Source organism: Culex quinquefasciatus, chromosome 3 (assembly GCF_015732765.1).
Source record: "Culex quinquefasciatus strain JHB chromosome 3, VPISU_Cqui_1.0_pri_paternal, whole genome shotgun sequence".
Classification (NCBI taxonomy): domain Eukaryota; kingdom Metazoa; phylum Arthropoda; class Insecta; order Diptera; family Culicidae; genus Culex; species Culex quinquefasciatus.
The window spans coordinates 198163722-198180962 of record NC_051863.1 but is presented as its reverse complement, the minus strand read 5'-3'; positions in this window follow the sequence as shown (position 1 = coordinate 198180962).

Here is a 17241-nt window from a genome sequence, read left to right as displayed (position 1 = left end):
AAAAACAGCTAATAGTAGTTTATGCAACAAGTTGCAAAAAGAGGATTTTTTCAGCACGAGTCGTACATTTATCCAACGAGGTTCACCGAGTTGGATAAATACGAAGAGTGCTGAAAAAATCAAGTTTTGCAACGAGTTCCATACAACATTTTTTGCAGTTCCGAAAAACACCCATTGAGTGAAATTTTAAGTCAAATATTCATGTATTTTGTCAATAAATCGTTTAAATCAAAAAAAATGTTGAAAAGTGTTACTTTTCGAAACAAGTGCTGAAAAGTTCAACTTTTCAGCACCCATTTCAGTGCTGAAAAGTAGAACTTTTCAGCATTTATTTTGAAAAGATTTGCTATTCGATTCTGTTATTTTTGGTACAGAAAAGTAGGCTATTTCGTCGTTCAAGAATGACAGGAAAAGTAAGTAGTTTCACGACGGAATTGCAAAAAGTTATTTTCTAAACTTCAAAATGTTGTGTTTTGATCTTATTTTCATTGAAGTTTCAATATGATTTTTGGACAATATAAAAACCATTTATTGATATTGTAATTGTTGATTTATAAAGTTTTGCAATAATCTTCATTATTCTATTGATAGCTAAGTCCAAAAACATTAAAAATGTATTTTTAATTGGACTTTATGCAATAGGCGTAGTCGGGGCAAAATGCATTGCTGTGATGCTCCTTTGTAAATACTCCTTTGTGAAAACTGCTTTTACCCGGTGCATTATGCCCCATTTCTGTGATGCATTTTGCCCCGTTGTTGTAGTGCATTTCGCCCCAATGTTGTGGTGCAGATACCCCCTGGCTCGATTCTATACGCAATAATAAGTATCTGTGCCAATTTTGAGCTAAATCGGTTAAGGTTTCATGGTCACTTTTTATCGATGAAGTTTAAAAGGAAAAAACCGCGAAAGTGTATAGGGTAATTCTCCGCCAACTCACACAGCAGTTGCCCCGATCCCTCCTCGATTTGCGTGAAACTTTGTCCTAAGGGGTAACTTTTGTCCCTGATCACGAATCCGAGGTCCGTTTTTGATATCTCGTGACGGAGGGCGGTACGACCCTTCCATTTTGAACATGCGAAAAAGAGGTGTTTTTCAATAATTTGCAGCCTGAAACAGTGATGAGATAGAAATTTGGTGTCAAAGGGACTTTTATAAAATTTGACGCCCGATTTGATGGCGTACTCAGAATTCCGAAAAATTTTCCATTTTAAAATTTCGTGTTTTTTTTAATTTTTTTAGAGTGTAACAATGTTCAACAAAGTTGTAGAGCAGACAATTACAAAAATTTAGATATATAGACATAAAGGGTTTGCTTATAAACATTACGAGCTATCGCGATTTTACGAAAAAAAAGTTTTGAAAATGTTGGTTGTCGTTGATCATGGCCGTTCATGGTCACCCGCGACAGACACGGACGACGAAACAAAGAGAAACGCAATAAGTAACTTTTTCAAAACTTTTTTTTTCGTAAAATCGCGATAACTCGTGATGTTTATAAGCAAACCCCTTATGTCTATATATCTAAATTTTTGTAATTGTCTGCTCTACAACTTTGTGGAACATTGTTACACTCTAAAAAATAACCCTGCAAAGTTAGAAAAAACACGAAATTTTAAAATGAAAATTTTTGTTCTAAATGAAAAAATGACCCTTCTGGGTCAATGTAGATTCGAAAAGTACATTAAATTTCCCATAAAATGACATGTTCCAAAAATTTTTACAGTCAAGTAACGGGAAATGGGAGAATTTTTAAAACTTTTTTAGTGTTTTTTTCGATGAAAAATACGTTTTTTCGGAATTCTGAGTACGCCATCAAATCGGGCGTCTAATTTTACATAAAAGTCCCTTTGACACCAAATTTCTATCTCATCACCGTTTCAGGCTGCAAATTATTGAAAAACACCTCTTTTTTCGCATGTTCAAAAATGGAAGGGGTCGTACCGCCCCTCCGTCACGAGATATCAAAAAACGGACCTCGGATTCGTGATCAGGGACAAAAGTTACCCCTTAGGACAAAGTTTCACGCAAATCGAGGAGGGGTCGGGGCAACTTTTCCCGATTTCGTGTGAGTTGGTAGAGAATTACCCTATAGGGAAAATCATCGCTTCAGGATTTCGGCATCAGGTGGCGCAGGTCTTGCCCAAAATTGTCTAAGTATGAGATTCTTGTAGGAAATTCAATTCCCTACAACTTTGCCGAAGGGTGCAAGAAGATCCGATCCTGATGAGTTATTGGCAATGTGATGAAAATAAATCGGCTTATATATTGCGCATTTTGCACTTTACTAGAGTCTTGCGCAATTATTTTCATTATAGTAATTTTTTCAACACAGTGATTTTTCTTCACAGTGATGACGAAGATATCCGTTGGCAGGCTATTTATTTATCTAGTTCAGAAGTTCGGAAACTAATTGCTCGTCCAGCACAGAGAAAGGGTTTAGGTCCAATAAGGCATGTAATCTTTTCTAATAAAGTCTTTCGAAAAAAAAACTGGTTTTACGCAAAAAACAGCTTCTTTCGTGTACAACGTATTGGTTTTTAGCCAGAACTCCGTTGAATTCACAGCCAAATCATGGCCTTGAAAATAATGGTATCGTTTTCGGGGTAGGGAATTGAATTTCCTACAATAATCTCACACTTGGACAATTTTGGGTCAGACCCGCGCCATCTGGCAGAAAAAAATACTGAAACGATGTTTTTCTGCATACATTTTTGCCATTTTCCTCATATAAACTTCAACGATAAGAAGCGACACTTAAAACCTATTCTATTTGGGTCTAAATTGGCACAGATACTTATTTCTGCCTAAGGAATCGAGTCAGAGGGTATCGCTGATGTCCTTGTTTGTCACTCTAATGTATAATCAATATTGCAATCGAAAGTGGCAGCACTATTTTTAAGATAGAGTACCGTTTTCAAGACAAAAAAATGTACATTTCTGCAATTCAAAAATATTATATGAAGGAAAAGCACCCCTGTAAACTGGTAATGTACAGCCATTCAAAGCTTTAATTAAAAAAAAAATGGTTTTTCTCGGTGTCATCGGATCACATGCCCATTTTGTAGAAAAACATATTATTCAAAAAGGCGTTTTAACATAAAAAATGCATGGATAAAGTTTCCTCCAAATAAATAAAAATACAATATTGAAAATATCGAAAAAAAACTTCCATAAAATCTAGAAAACTACCATATGATTTATCTGCTGTCAGCGCGTTTTTAATTTTCAGATTTAAGAGTTTTGTGCTTTTGATTTGTTTCAGGAAATATCAAGATGCCCAAAACTAAGAAGAAGTCTACGAACGAAAAGGCGCGTGATAAGCGTGTTTATAATAGAAAATTTAAACGCGATAACACACCTAAGCCTGAACCAGAGGTTATCGATACATTGCCGGTGAAAACAAATCGTGAATATATGCGTACTAAGCGACTAGATAAAAATTACAGACTAAAAGAACAAACAGGGAAAGAATTCAGAACAAGCGACGACACGACGGAACCCTCAAAGGTACACAAGAAAATTATTCAGAGACGGAAAAAAATAAAAATGCTAAAAGAATAAAATTATTGCGTGAAAATCCTGAATTCAAAACCAACGAAAACATGAAGAATAACGAGAGAGTCAAAAGATTGAGAAGAAATGAGTTGTTCGTTAAAGAAGAAAATCAACAAAAAAGACGGCTCATGGAAGAAAAACGGAGATCTGAACCGGAGTATGTTGAAGCAGAAAATCGACAAAAAGTTCTTCACATGCGGGATGTGCGGTCCAATGAGGAATACGCTGAATCAAAAAGAGAACAAAACAGACTCCAAATGCGAGAAATTCGAAAAGACAAAACTTATTCCGAACCAGAAAACCAGAAAAATTTGTTACGTATACAGGAACGCAGAGCTGACCCAGTGTATGTTGAAGGAGAAAATCAACAAAAGAGACAGTATATGGAAGAAAAACGGAAAACTAAGGACTATTCCGAACCTGAGAAACAGCAAAATAAAATTCGAATGAAAGAAACCAGAGATGAAGATGATTATGCCGCGACTGAAAGACAACGAAATGCCCTGGCAAAGCGTGTGGAACGAGCCAGCGAAGTAACGTATCACCGAAATTTGGTATACAATTACTACCAAAATCATTCAAATGATCCTCATTCAGTTGTTATGCTCAGATGTATCAAAAGTAGGAAGCAGCTTCCGTGCTTCGTTTGTTCGTGCTGTGAAGGCAGATTCTTCGAAAGAGGAGTAGTAAAAGTAACAAGGGGATCAGTGGTAAGTAGCTTTTCAAATAAGAGCAATATTGTTTCCCCTGAAGAAGTAGTGATTCATAGAATATTGAATTATTTTAACCGTTCTCGTAACAACTTCATGTGCCATACTTGTATTAGGTACATCAAACAGGGAAAGGTACCAAAGTTATCCAGTTCTAATGGATTGAAATTGCCTCCAGTGTCCGATGTCATTACAAGACTTAATGATCTTGAGCTGAGATTATTAGCTCCTTATATACCTTTTGTCAAAATTGTCACCTTGTCACATCGCGGTTCTAATCCACAGAAAGGCATGAAAGGTAATGCCGTTCATGTCCCTGTGGATGTTAATGAAGTGTTCAGTGAACTTCCTAGAGCAGGAAGCACAGCTCAAGTGGTTGCGGTTGAGTTGAAGAGAAGTAAGGAGCATAGCAGCAATTTTTTACAAGGACTGGTTCGTATGGATTACCTTAAAGAAGCGGCTCAAGTTTTGCAGAATTCGGAGCTGTATCAAGAATACGGAATAAAATTTAAATTTGTTGATGCCAATCAAGAAGCTACACCAGAATGTCCAAATGAAAATGCAGAAATAGATGAATACGATGAAATGGATGATGCTGATGAATGCTATAGAAAATTCGAGGGAGAAGATGAGAATTGTCTCTTGATTGATTTTAACGAAATTGTAGCAGAGATGCAGAAACATCTAACGACCAATGAAGAGACCAAAAGGAACAAGACATTAGTTCTTGCTCCTGGACAGAACAAAAGGCCCGAATCGGCGCACATGAATCCCGACATTGAATACTTGTCATTTCCCGAAATTTTTGAAGGAAGGCGGCGCAACCTCGAGGATAAAAATATTTCGCTCTCGGATACTATTAAGTGGGAAATACGGTATCATAATAGCAAACTATCGCCGGAACGTGTCCTTTATCTTGCTAAGGCCAAGTTGCTCAATGATTGCAAAAATTCTGTGACAACCAGTTGTAGGAAAAAGACTATAGCTGGTGGCTTCACAGCCGTGCAAGCTCTGGAATCAGCATTCGGTTTGAAAGACCACAACGACAGCTGGAAATGCATGCAGAACAATCGATGTTCGCCATCATATATGGAAAAGAAGAAGAAAGAACTTTTTGCTCATATTGCTCAAAATGGACCACCGACGTTTTTCATTACTTTATCGTTTATTGAAACACAATGTCCAGAACTATTACAAGCTTTGGTGGAACGAACAACAGGTGTTACAGTTACACCAGATGAGGTTCTTATGCTGCCTTATCAAGAAAGAGCTAAACTGGTCAATGACAACCCAGTGTTTGCAGCAATGTATTACGATAATAAGATGAAAAACATTGTGAAAGCAATTAAAGACCCAAACGGTATTTTCAAAGGATTAACTCTGATTGACAGTTTTGAAAGACGTGAATTCCAGCAAAGAGGAACTCCACATGACCATTGTTTGTTTTGGTTCAAGGAAGCTCCAAAATTTGATCCAGAGAATCAAGGAACATGGACAGCGTGTGCAGAATTTGCTAATAAACACACTACATGTCAATTTGATGAGAAGAATCCAAACTGCAAATTTCTACGCCACAAGCATATGGACACCTGCAGTAAAGGAAGGAAAAATAAGAATACTTGTCGGTTCGGCGTTCCGAAATTTATGTTTCCGCGTACAAAAATTCTGGCTCCTCTTTCTAAAGAAGAAAAAACTGAGGAAGTGAAGGCAGATTTGATGAAAATCAAGGACCTCATGGAATGCATTTACAGCAGCAAAGAACGTGTTTACAGAGATTTTGAAGACGTATTACACGAGTTGGATATAACTTATGAGCAGTATGAAGCAGCAGTAAGATGTGCTATTGACAGACCGAAAATTATTCCCGAACGAAGAAGCTGTGACGTGGATATTAACTCATACAATACGAAGCTCCTTAACTTGGTCGAATCAAACATTGATGTGCAATACATTTTAGATAAGTACCAGACAGCACAATATATTGTTGATTACGTAGCCAAGCCTGAATCTGGTCTTTCCAAAGCATTAAAGAGTGTTCAAGAAGAACTAGACAAGGGAAACGTCAGTGTAAAGGAACAAATGCGTAAATTGACTAGCAAGTTCCTGAACTGTCACTTGATGTCTACGTGGGAAGCCGTTTACTACTGTCTAGGAATTCCTCTTACACGCTTCCATGTTGGTTCTATCTTTATCAACACGAGTAAGAAGGAAGATAGAGTGGTTTTTCTAAAATCTGCCAAAGAACTCGAAGCTATGGATCCAGATTCAACCGAAATTTGTGGAAAAGATATCATAACGCACTATGCAGAGCGCAAAGGTTTGGATGGAGTGTGTTTGGCAGAATTTGCTGCCTACATATTTCGCACTCCGAACAAACGGCGTCCGGATAAAAATTTGGACTGCGAACCACAATCTGAAGACGATGAGACAGAAGAAACTGAAGATGGTATAAAACGACGAGTCAAACCTCGAGTCATACGCTTTGTCCGTTATAATCGCGAACAAAAACCAGATGACTATTATCGAGAAAAACTGCTCTTATTCCTTCCATGGCGTAATGAGGACGAGGAAATTGAATCGGTTAACTGGTTCGAAAAATACACTGAAAATGTGAATGAAATTGAAACAAATCGTTCCAAAATATTCGCTTTGGCAAGTGAAGAATTCGAGGAGGCGATAGAGCAAGCGAATAGAAACAGAAAGTTACTTGAAGAAGAGGAAATAGCAGAGTTTGAAGCTGATAATCTTCCAAAAGATCAAGAAGTAGATCTTTTTGTGGAGATTGGAATGGATCGCCCCAAGAATGATATTCCGTTCAGCTATAGTGCACCGCCTAGAGTGGATAAACTAAAAGTGATGGAGTTATTGAACAAATTAAATCTTCGGCAAAAGGAAATTGTTATGCACGTTTATAAAAGCTTCCGGGTTGGGAAGCTTCCAATCAGAATATTTATTTCTGGATCTGCTGGAGTTGGTAAGAGTATGGTTATCAAAACATTGTACCAGTTAATTTCATATCACCTTGAATATGAAGTTGGGGTCAAAGCACATCAAAACTTTGACTCTGTGAAGGTGCTGTTAACTGCATTTTCAGGAAAAGCTGCATTTTGATAGGAGGAAACACTTTACATTCAGCATTTTCCCTACCTTTACAAGAAAATGCAAATATGCCTGATTTGCCAGCAGAAGCTGCGCATAATTTGCGCCTTCAATTGTTACATTGCAAGCTTATTATTATCGACGAAATATCTATGGTTGGAAGTACTACCTTCAGTAGAATTGACACTAGATGTCGACAAATAACTGGAGTAAACGAAAGTTTTGGTGGACTTTCAGTCCTTCTACTCGGAGATAATAATCAGTTACCTCCAGTAAAAGACGCGCTTATTTTCACCACTCCCAAGCAAAGCTTGTTAAGGATGGATAGATCTTCGCTATGGGAAGAATTTTACTTCTATGAACTTACAGAAGTTATGCGGCAAAAGGGTGATTTGAATTTTGTTTGTGCTCTTAACAACTTTGCCGCTGGAAATATGACAACCGAGGACATCGAGTTATTGAGAACCCGAGAGGTGCAAGAGAATCAAGTTCCGGATGAAGTAATGCGACTCTATTACACTAACGCAGATGTTGAAAACTATAACAATAAAAAAATTGAAGCATCAAATGAAGTAGAGATAGTGTGTGATGCCATAGATACAATTACAGGAAAACTAAGTGCACAACAGAAAGAAAAGAAACTAGAATTCTACAGGAAAAAACCAACGAAAGAATGTGGTGGATACCCGTTTACTCTACGTTTCAAAAAGGGCATCAAGTACATGCTGACAGCTAACCTTAATGTTTCTGACGGACTGGTAAATGGAGCTACTGGAACACTACACGGAAAAAAAAGTGTGCGAGAAATCGTGAATTTCGATTCATGAATTCGTGAATAAATTTGTGCATGATTTCGTGATACCTTTCATGATTTCATGAATTTTATTCATGAAATCGTGCATAAAATGCACGAATTTATGAATTTTATTCATGGCTAAAATATTTTTACGAATATTCATGAATTTTCCTTCATGAAATCATGCATATCACTATTCATGATTTCATGACTGATTTACATGAAGTCATGACTAAACTTCATGAATTCATGAAAAATATTCATGATTTTACGATTATTTATGCATGCGTAAATTTTACGCCGTAAAATTTTATTCGCGAATTTATGAATCATGTTTTTCATGATTTCATGAAAGTTTACATGATTTCATGAATAAAATGCATGAATTCGTGCATAACATTCATGGGTTTATGAATTTTTATCCATGTTTATGACGAGTGATCTTGATCAATCAAGAACAGTTTCGCTCGAACTGTCAAGTTTGTTTTTCGCTTGCCAGTTCAGCCGCGTGTTTATTAGCCACGAAGTCAATCGCGTTGTGACTTGTCGTGTCCTGTTTGTTGTGTTTGCCGGTGAAAGTGACCGTGATTTGTGGACCCGGGATTTGGAGGTGCTGTCCACCGGAACCGGGAAAAGATCTGCGGCCGTTCCGTTGGAAATGGCAACGGAGCCAAGAGCTAGCAGGAGGAGGACCAAGTTGCAGAAAGAGGACCGGGCGGCAGGAGGAGGACCGAGCGGCAGGAGGAGGACAGAGCGCGGGAGGAGGACCGAGCGGCAGGAGGAGTAACAAGGTAAGAGTGAGGACAATCTGCAAAAGACAGAACAGTTCCCGGGTGGTTCGCGTGTTTGTTTTGATTGCCGAATCAAAGGGAACATGGTCCATAAGACTGTTCCCGTGTTTTATCTCCGCGTGTGACAGTTTCTTGGTCGCGGACTCGTAGGGATTTCGGTTTTCTGTCAATTGTCGGGGCATTCTACGCGTGTGACAGACTGTGAGGTTTGTTTTGGTTTTGGAAACGAAAAAATCCCGTTTTTTATTGGTTCCCGTGGATGCGCTGAGTGACATTTCGGCGATTTGTTTTGAGCTAGAAATGGGGACAGGTAAAGTATGTTAATAATTTTAATGATTTTAATATTGTAAGCATATGCTTTTTTTAAGCATTTTAAGCAATTATATTTTCTTAGGTACTTTAATTTTGTAATGTATAATAAGTTTTTTGAATTACTATTATTTTGAGGTATGTTAAATATGCTAATGAATTTAGGTATTTTTATTTTTCCAGGTATGTAAATATTGTGACTTTTAAAAGTTTTAAGTACTTCAAGTATTTTAAATATTCAAAGTGTTTAAAGTTTGTTGAGTATTTAAATAATTTTAAGCATTTATTTTTCTAGGTATTTTAATATTGTATAAGTTTTAAAATATGTTAAGTATTTGAAATATTTATTTTTGAAGTATGTTTAATATGCTAATGATTTTAAGTATATTCATTTGTTAAGGTATTTTGATATTATATGTTTTAAAAGTTTTTAATCATTTCAAGTATTTGAAATTATTGAAGTGTTTAAAATTTGTTAAGTATTTAAATAATTTTAAGCATTTAATTTTTTCTAGGTATTTTATTATTTCAAGTATTTCAAATATTTTAAGTATTTGAAATATTCATTTTTTTAAGGTGTGATTTTAAGTATTTTAATTTTTTCAGGTATTTTAATATTCTATGTTTTTAAAGTTTTTAAGTATTTCAATTATTTTTCCAGGTTTTAAAATTTTTAAGTATTTCAAGTTTTTTAAGCCTTTGAAAGATGTTCTTTAAAGTATGTTAAGTATGTTAATAATTTTAATATTGTAGCTAATTATTTTTTAAAGTATTTAACATATTTAAAGTATTTGAAGTATTTTGAGTATTTTATGTATTTAAAGTATTTTAAGTATTTAAAGTATTTTAATTTATTTAAGTATTTTAAGTATTTTAAGTTTTTTTAAGTATTTTAGGTATTTTAAGTATTTTAAGTATTTTAAGTATTTCAAGTATTTTAAGAATTTTAAGTATTTTAATTATTTAAAGTTTTTTAAGTATTTAAAGTATTTTAAGTATTTTAAGTATTTTAAGTATTTTAAGTATTTAACGTATTTAAAGTATTTAAAGTATTTAAAGTATTTAAAGTATTTAAAGTATTTAAAGTATTTAAAGTATTTAAAGTATTTAAAGTATTTAAAGTATTTTAAGTATTTTAAGTATTTTAAGTATTTTAAGTATTTTAAGTATTTTAAGTATTTTAAGTATTAAAAGTATTAAAAGTATTAAAAGTATTTAAAGTATTTAAAGTATTTAAAGTATTTAAAGTATTTAAAGTATTTAAAGTATTTAAAGTATTTAAAGTATTTTAAGTATTTTAAGTATTTTAAGTATTTTAAGTATTTAAAGTATTTAAAGTATTTAAAGTATTTTAAGTATTTTAAGTATTTGAAGTATTTAAAGTATTTAAAGTATTTAAAGTATTTTAAGAATTTTAAGTATTTTAAGTATTTTAAGTATTTTAAGTATTTTAAGTATTTTAAGTATTTTAAGTATTTTAAGTATTTTAAGTATTTTAAGTATTTTAAGTATTTTAAGTATTTTAAGTATTTTAAGTATTTTAAGTATTTTAAGTATTTTAAGTATTTTAAGTATTTTAAGTTTTTTAAGTGATTTTAGTATTTTAAGTATTTTATGTATTTTAAGTATTTTAAGTATTTTAAGTATTTTAGGTATTTTAAGTATTTTAAGTATTTTAAGTATTTTAAGTATTTTAAGTATTTCAAGTATTTTAAGTATTTTAGGTATTTTAAGTATTTTAAGTATTTTAAGTATTTTAGGTATTTTAAGTATTTTAAGTATTTTAAGTATTTTAAGTATTTTAAGTATTTCAAGTATTTTAAGTATTTTAAGTTTTTCCAGTATTTTAAGTATTTTAAGTATTTTAAGTATTTTAAGTTTTTTAAGTATTTTAAGTGTTTTAAGTATTTTAACTATTTTAAGTATTTTAAGTATTTTAAGTATTTCTAGTATTTTTAGTATTTTAAGTATTTTAAAGTTTTCAAGTATTTTAATTATTTTAAGTTAAGAGTTGAACCAGTTTTCGGCTTAAAAACTCTTTAATAAAGTATACAAAAAGTTTTTTTAGTTTTTAAGCATTTTGAGCATTTTATTTATTTTATGTTTTTTGCGTATTTCAAATATTTTGAGTTTTTGAAGTATTTAATTTATTTTGCCTATTTTGAATAGTTTGAGTTTTTGAAGTATTTTAAGATTTTAAGATTTGTTGAGTATGTTGAGTATTTTATTTCGGTGTTTTTTTTGTTTTTCAAATTTTCAATTCAACTCTCTATGAATCTATTTTCGTCAAATTAAAGTGTCAAATTAAGGCATTTTTGAACATCACATAACTGGGACCTTTGTAAATTTAGAATTCTTCCGCAGTGACCGGTAATCAGTTCCAAGATGGCCAGATGGAGCCAGAGTACATTGGCATCACATACAATGGCCACAGTTTTAAATTTCATGAATTTTGATATGTCACAAGACAGGGTTCCTTGCACATTCCAAAATGTCCCCAGTGACCACCGGTAAGCGGTGACCGGTTCCAAAGTGGCCAAGTGGGGCCAGAGTACGTTGGCATCACTTAAAATGGCCAAAGATTTGAATTTCATGAATTTTGATATGTCACATGACAGGGTTCCTTGCACATTCCAAAATGTCCCCAGTGAACACCGGTAACCGGTGACCGGTTCCAAAGTGGCCAAGTGGGGCCAGAGTACATTGGCATCACATACAATGGCCACAGTTTTAAATTTCATGAATTTTGATATGTCACATGACAGGGTTCCTTGCGCATTCCAAAATGTTCCCAGTGACCACCGGTAACCGGTGACCGGTTCTTAAGTGGCCAAGTGGGGCCAGAGTAAATTGGCATTACATACAATGGCCACAGTTTTAAATTTCATGAATTTTGATATGTCACAAGACAGGGTTCCTTGCACATTCCAAAATGTCCCCAGTGACCACTGGTAACCGGTGACCGGTTCCAAAGTGGCCAAGTGGGGCCAGAGTACATTGGCATCACATACAATGGCCACAGTTTTAAATTTCATAAATTTTGATATGTCACAAGACAGGGTTCCTTGCGCATTCCAAAATGTTCCCAGTGACCACCGGTAACCGGTGACCGGTTCTTAAGTGGCCAAGTGGGGCCAGAGTACATTGGCATTACATACAATGGCCACAGTTTTAAATTTCATGAATTTTGATATGTCACAAGACTGGGTTCCTTGCACATTCCAAAATGTCCCCAGTGACCACCGGGAACCGGTGACCAGTTCCAAAGTGGCCAAGTGGGGCCAGAGTACATTGGCATCACATACAATGGCCACAGTTTTAAAATTCATGAATTTTGATATGTTGCAAGACAGGGTTCCTTGCACATTCCAAAATGTCCCTAGTGACCACCGGTAAGCGGTGACCGGTTCTAAAGTGGCCAAGTGGGGCCAGAGTACGTTGGCATCACTTAAAATGGCCAAAGATTTGAATTTCATGAATTTTGATATGTCACATGACAGGGTTCCTTGCACATTCCAAATTGTCCCCAGTGACCACCGGGAACCGGTGACCAGTTCCAAAGTGGCCAGGTGGGGCCAGAGTACATTGGCAATACATAAAATGTCCTCCGTTTTTTCACAAAACAGGGTTCCTTGTCAATTCCGATATTTGCACCCAGTGGAACAATATGGTAAATGAACAGAAAAAGTAATCCGGAAATTGTGAAAATCGTACCATGAAATCGTGAATATTATGAGTTTTACTTTACGAATTTTTGAACTATGCATATTGGGCACGAATAAACCAGTAGCCGTGAATAAATATGCATGATTAGACATGCCCGAATATACTCGTAAACGTGAATTAAATTCATGAATTCATAAAAAAATCACGAATTCATGAAATTTATGCATGATTTCATGAAGTTTATACATGATATCTCGAATTTTTACGCCTTCAAAAATAAATCATAAAAATATTCCAGAACTCATGAATTTTGTGCACGAATTCATGCATAAAATTCACGATTTCATGAATTTTATGCATGAAATCATGAATTTTTATTCACGATGTATATTTTTTCGACCGTAATCATGAATTTTTATTCATAAAATCGTGAATATTTTTCACGACTACATGCATCTATTTCATGAAATCATGAACATTATTCACGTTTACGAGTGAAATCGGCCATGGAAAGTCATGCATATTTATTCACGATTCCTGGATAATTCGTGCCCAATATGCATAGTTCAAAAATTCGTAAAGCAAAAATCGCGATATTCACGATTTCATGGTACGATTTGCATGATTTCCGGAACACTTTTTTTTCCGTGTAGAAGACATACAGTGTGATCCAGTTTCAGAAAAAGTTATGATAGTTTTTCTCAACTTTGGTGATCATCGAGTAGGAAGAGAAAAGCGTAAGGAATATAAAACACGAATGGAAAAACTCGGTAAGAATTTAAAATGGACACCAATACCAAGACAAAAGTATCAGATGACAGTTTATCGCACCAAAGATCATCATGCTTTTCGCGACCAGTTTCCTATGGTGGCTTGTGAAGCTCTGACAATTCACAAGAGCCAAGGCCAAACATATGATAGTGTTTGTTTAGATTTCAGGAAACCTTCTAGATTGACTCGTCAACTTGTTTACGTGGCATTAAGTCGAGTTACTTCACTCCAAGGATTATACATTCTGGGAAAGTTTCCAGGAAATATGAAAAGCAACAATACATTAACGCTAAGTTCTAATGAAGTTCAAAGAATGCGAACCGAAAGAGAATTGCCTTTGGTTTTCAACAATTTGTCAGAAACAAACGGTTTAGTTTTTATTTATTTAAACGTACAATCGCTTAAAACAAGTTTAGAGCACATATTATCTGACAAGTGGTACACACGGTGTGATGTGCTGATCTTTTCTGAAACAGGTACTTCCTTTGGTGATCATATTGAAATTCCAAAGTTCGATATGTTGTATCGCTCAGACGAATTTCCACGACCTGCTTATGTGAAGAAAAATATTTCCAAAGGCGTAATGTGTTTCGTGAAGTCAGGAGCAAGAGCTCGGGTTATGAATAGGAAACTTTTATTTTATGAAAACAAACGTAATTATGAAGGCCACATTGACTTGTTCCATATTTCTATTGATGGAATATCGATAATCAGTGGCTACAAATCACCAAAAGTAAAGCATTCGACTTTTAATAGTACACTTAAACAAATCAAGGGTGATATTGCCCAGCCTCTAATACTTATGGGTGATTTTAATTTCAATTTGAATGATGTAAACAGTAACCAAGTTCAGCAATTTAATGCAATGATGAGTAGCTGGAATTTGCGAGATGCAATGTTGCCAAATGAAAGCACCACAGTTTTAGGATCCAGACTTGATGTGATATTCTCAGATGTAGATGTTTTGGAAACAGGAGTTTATGAATGTTATTTCTCGGATCATAAGCCTATTTACGCTATAGTCAATGGTAATAAATCTTCAGTGATTGCAAATCAAGGTAACGATAACAAAGTACCTAATATCGAGTCTCCAGTTATAATGGATGATGATATATCTCTTAAAAACAGCTTTTGTATGAGTTGTGTCTGCCGGAGTGATTTTAGTTCTTGCTACAAATCTGAACAGATCATAACATGGCTAGATACTCAATCAAGAGTCGAAAACTTAGTGTTTGACAACTTTTGTTACAGCTCAGTAGACGATCTTCAGCTACATTTATTGAAATATTTCAATGAAGAAAGTGATGATCGCGAAATTGAATTGCATCTCGAATATTGTACAAAATTCTTAAAACTAACCAAACAATGTTTGAGAAATAGATCGGGAGTAAATCTACATAATTCAGAAGATCTTCAAGGTTTTCGAAAAATTAACATCACCCCAGATGGAAACTGTCAATTCAACGCTATTTCCTATGCATTAACGGGATCTGAAGCCTTCCACAAAGATTTAAGAATGCTAGCATTTGAATGTGTATGGAAATATAAGCAGTTTTTCCATTATTTGCAACAAGATCCATTCTTTTCGGAAGTAGGCCCAGAATTTTCAGAAAGTGAAAAACTCAAAGAATTGTTGAAAATTTGTTGTACAGATAAAGTATGGGGAATACAAGACTCATTGATGGCTTTATGCATTCTTTTGAAAAGAATTATCTATGTTTACTGTCATGATGAAAACATGCCGTACACTATGGAAATTCTACCTATCGTCGACAATCACAAGAAACCAATTGTTTTGCAATATTACGGATTACATTACGATGTGCTAATCCCAACAAGTAGATCAACATTATTTTCTTTTGAAAATATAGCTAAACGTGATTTGGCACAAAAACATCGAGAATATTTGGCTCATGTAATTGGAACACCATCAGCATAACTTTTACCTCGATTAATATCAAACTTCACAAGAAATTTCTACGAGTTATATTGGCTGAAGTCTTCCCAAATGTATAGAGGAAGAGGCTGAATATAACACTTTGAACGGAAGAGGCTGAATATAGAATAATAATCTATATTAGCTGAAGTCTTTCGCGTTAGAAGAGGCCGAATATGGAAATATTCATGTTGGCTGAAATCTTCAAAAACGACATCTGTAAAGAAGAATCTGAACCTGGAAAATGTACTCCGTGTAGTTGAAGTCTTCTATGATTGTCGTTGGGGTAAAACGGGGTAACTCTGCCAGTTTTAGTTCTCAGTAATTGTAATTAAAATAATTGTTGATTGATAATCGTACCTGAAAAAGAAATTATTGAGAACCTTAACTGCCGGTCACAAGCCCGGGCATTGGTTATTGAACAGAGTTTTGATAACTCTGTGCATTAAGCAATGGTAAAGAGGAGTGACCCGATAACGCAATAATATTTTTTTGAAACGAAAAATCATTCTGGTTGCCACACCGCATAGCTTAAAAAATATATATTAGCGAGTGGCAAGATAGCGCAATCACGACGACTTACTATTTTTTTTATTATTTTCAGGATTACAACTAACACACAACAACATATCGTTACTTATCCAGGTTAGACTGATCATGGTCTTTCATCATTGATCAGAGCACTCACGCAAGGTTGTGGTATGATCCAGTAAAACAAATGACGGAAGTGTTTCTATCACATCATTCCATGGTAAGTGCCCAAAAAATGCCACTAACCAAGTGTATTTAATAAATATTCTGCTGTGACAATGTGGTGAGGAAGGCATCAACCACGTAGGTAGATTAAGTTAGTTTTTTAATTTGATCTCGCCATCGTATTCCCCAGCCAATTTTATGTAAGAGTCTCTTATCGACAGAAAGGAATATGTTTCGTTCCAGAGATATCGAATTTTAAGGTTTTACGTATTTGAGATTACTTACATCAGCTACACTCGCCGCATCTGCTAGAAGCACTCAGTCGTGCTGATCAATAATTACTACCTTGTGTTCTGTAAGATGAATTATTTTTATGATTTTATATGATTTTGAGATAATCAATACCTTGAATAATCTATTTTTTGTTTAAGGAATATTTATCCGGTAATTTTTAATGCACTGTTTTTCCTGATCTCAGTGTCATTGAATCATATTAATGTTATTTATTTATTTCACCGCCTCCATCTAAAGTAAAATTTGAACTTTTAATATTTATTTGCAAAGTCTCAATTTGAGCAAAATCGGAGATGGTAATTTTCAAATGCTGTTCCGCTTCAGATGGAATGACCCATTTTCGATTTTGACCAAATCCGCTGTCAAGTTAAAGATTTTTAAATATTTTAATAGCCTTTTTGTTGTTTGTTCCATACCAGCTGTCACAATAGTATGGAGCAATTTTGTCGAAAATCTTCTTAGGTTATAAAAAAGTACAAACAAAGTTTGAACAGAAAGTAAATATAGTTGAATTTCTTGAAGGTTCTTTTTTAAGTAATTTTATCAAAATATTGCGTAAAAATATGAAATTCAACAAAAACTGTTGTTTTTTTTATTTGTTTCTGATGTAACAAGGT